The sequence below is a fragment of the Leptodactylus fuscus genome, chromosome 1, assembly GCF_031893055.1.
Source record: "Leptodactylus fuscus isolate aLepFus1 chromosome 1, aLepFus1.hap2, whole genome shotgun sequence".
Classification (NCBI taxonomy): domain Eukaryota; kingdom Metazoa; phylum Chordata; class Amphibia; order Anura; family Leptodactylidae; genus Leptodactylus; species Leptodactylus fuscus.
This window is the reverse complement of record NC_134265.1, coordinates 119,278,352-119,281,279: the sequence shown is the minus strand read 5'-3', so window position 1 is coordinate 119,281,279 and position 2,928 is coordinate 119,278,352.

The following is a 2,928-nucleotide window of genomic DNA, read 5'->3' as shown; positions in this document are numbered from 1 at the left end:
CCACCAGGTCAATGGAATAGTTTTTCCAGCCCCTACGTGCATATTAAAAAACTGACATAGCTTAAAATTTCATAAAATTCACACTAAAACGGAAGACTGCACTGAACTTATAGATCAGTGACATGGGAAGAGGTAAAGCTTCACTTGGGTTGTAAATTAAAGGGAGTAGATCATCTGCAAATGCTAACATTGTAATCTCTGATGTAGAATACCACTTCTAAGCATTGGAAGACAGTCTATTGCTCTAAGGCAGTGGTTCCCAAACTTTCCAAAAGTGGGACCCCCTACTACTATACTTAGTCCCAAAGACAGCTATATTGGGCCTCTATTATACTTTTCAGCTGTAAACTGCTTCTGTTCTGCTTATTCCACATACGCCTGCTACACACACAGCTTTGTAACCTCCATATTCTTCCCACACATCCACATTCTCCATACCCACAGCTGTGCTACCTCCATATTTCCCAAACATAACACTGCTGCCCCATGTTCTCTTTCCTACACACACACACAAAGTCTACCACTGTGCTTTCATCCTAGACTCACAACAGTGCTGCTATCATGTTTTCTCCTTACATACAGCCTGCACCTTCCATACTTTCAATCCTGTTATATCCACCTCCCCACACAATCAAGTCTGCTACTTCCATATTTTCCCCACCCTCAGCTCTGCTACTTCCCCACAGCTTCTCCTCTATATGGAGCTATTGCACAAGTTCTGCCCCTTCATGTCACTGATTTTAGGACTATGACATCTTAAGAGGTCCTTTTGCAGGACTTCAAAATACCAGCAATTCCAAGGTTTGGGTATAAGAGATAAGCAGAAAACCGTTTCTAGGAGGTTTCTGGTCCCTTTGGAAACGTATGCCCTCTGCAGTACAGTCTGATCAGGCTTTATATAAGATCTTGTAGATGTTTTAGAAGGCTTTGCATATTTGTGGTGTTTGGATAAACGTATGGCCTTCAGAAGTACTGATGCATTTGATTGTAGTGTCAGGGAGAAAGGGACTGGTCAAAATCCGGTAGCCAGTGTATGGTATAATAACTGAGAGGACGCTTATTCTTGGAGACTCATCTGTTTATTTAGCCTCTTTAGGTTTCTGTATGTCAGCGATATTAGCAAACAATGGTTTAAGTCATGTTAAAAGTCCTTTTGTATGCAACATACACAATTACATGGCTCCTAAGCACAGCTTCCCCTTATCCAGAATAGGTTGAGGTCCTTCTGTTGAAAGGTTTCTCTCTTGGCCCTGAGAAATATCCAAAATGTGATGGAGTTATATGAATCTGGAAAACTTCATCTCGAGGAGAACAACCCAGGCAGCTGTAAATCTATCTGAACAAGAATAGGGTATGATCTGAGAATGCATGTTGAAGAATATCTGGTCTATGGACAGAATTCAGCAGAGTCAGATAACAGCCAATAACCAAGGCACGTGTGCCCATCATACCAGGAGAGTAGAAAGTATTCTGGTAGAAGTGCCATGTATTGATAAGGTCATTCCTCTTGAGGAGGATGATGGAAGCAGCCAGTGTAGGTGGAAGTAGAATAGAGATATCAAGTATTGAATCAAATAGCATGTTAAAATCTTCCCTATAGTCAGGTTAGAATCTCTGAAAGCTTAACAAAGAAATGGTAGGGGTGTTCAGAGCGCAAATGTTGACTAGACAGTGAGATTGATGTTGCTTGAACTAGAGACCTGTCTGTTGTCAGTGCGCATTTCTGTATGAAATAGTCCAGCTGCTTATGAAATTCACTCCCCAACATAGAAATTGCAATACCACGACGGACAACATGTATGGCTAGAATCAAATGTTGTGGGATGACTGATACCTCTTGTTTGTTGACATGCCAGTTATGGCCACGTGTCACAGACTGAGAGGAACAGAATCCTTGAAAACGTATAGCTCCAGCACATCGCTACTTGTCTAGGCTGAGACACCAACACTGTTCAATACTGTAAGTCCTGGTGGGTGAGCAGAGGCAAACCTCTGGCCAGACAGATTGTGTGATTGGAAGAATGGCGTATAGTGATCCATTCTGTATTGCACGTGCAATTGGACATCCCAAGCCTAGCCTAGGGCAGCAAACCATCATAAGGGCCATATATCCAGCTACAGGTCTTACCCCTAAAGGTGGTACATCTCAGCTGTATGCACAGGATATCCTGAAGCCACATATGTTATCTCTCATGGCAGGAATTCTAAATGTCATTATTTAGCAGGATAATGTTAACCCACACACTGCAAGAGTTTCTCAGGAATGTCTCCGTCATATTGCAACACTTCTTGCAAGATTTATCACCAATCTAGCATTGATGGGACCTGTAGGGACACCAGCTTAGGCAAACAATGAATGTGCAGAATCTACAGGCCCAGCCATAACATTTGTGGGCAAATGTGCTACAGAATACTATATGGAACCTGTATACCCCCTCAGCCACCTGTATCTCATCTTGTATACAGACTACAGCTGGCCCAATAGGGTACTAGAGCCTCCTGTCAATGGTACAGCTTTCCTCAATTAACATATTCATTTGCTCCAATATTATAATCATTACATTCACACATATAAAGTATAATTTCACTCCAATAAATCCAGCTTGCTGCATTTTTTTTTTGTCAAATAGTATATGTAAAATGGAACAAATCTCTTGATCATTTATTCTTATGATCAGAAAAGGGCAGACCGCAATAAAGAGTTACAACCGGATCCCATAGATCTCTGAGTATCATGGCATCCGCCGTATTTCTGGTGTTTTAAAACTGAAACCCGTGTAGAAATATATCCTCTGTGCAGATGTGAACATAGCCCTAGTCACAGTGTTTATAAGGAGGTTTTGTAGACAATATCAACATTGATATTACATTACAAATCAATAACACTTATAACCTTTATTTATATATTTATTATTTATATTTATCTAT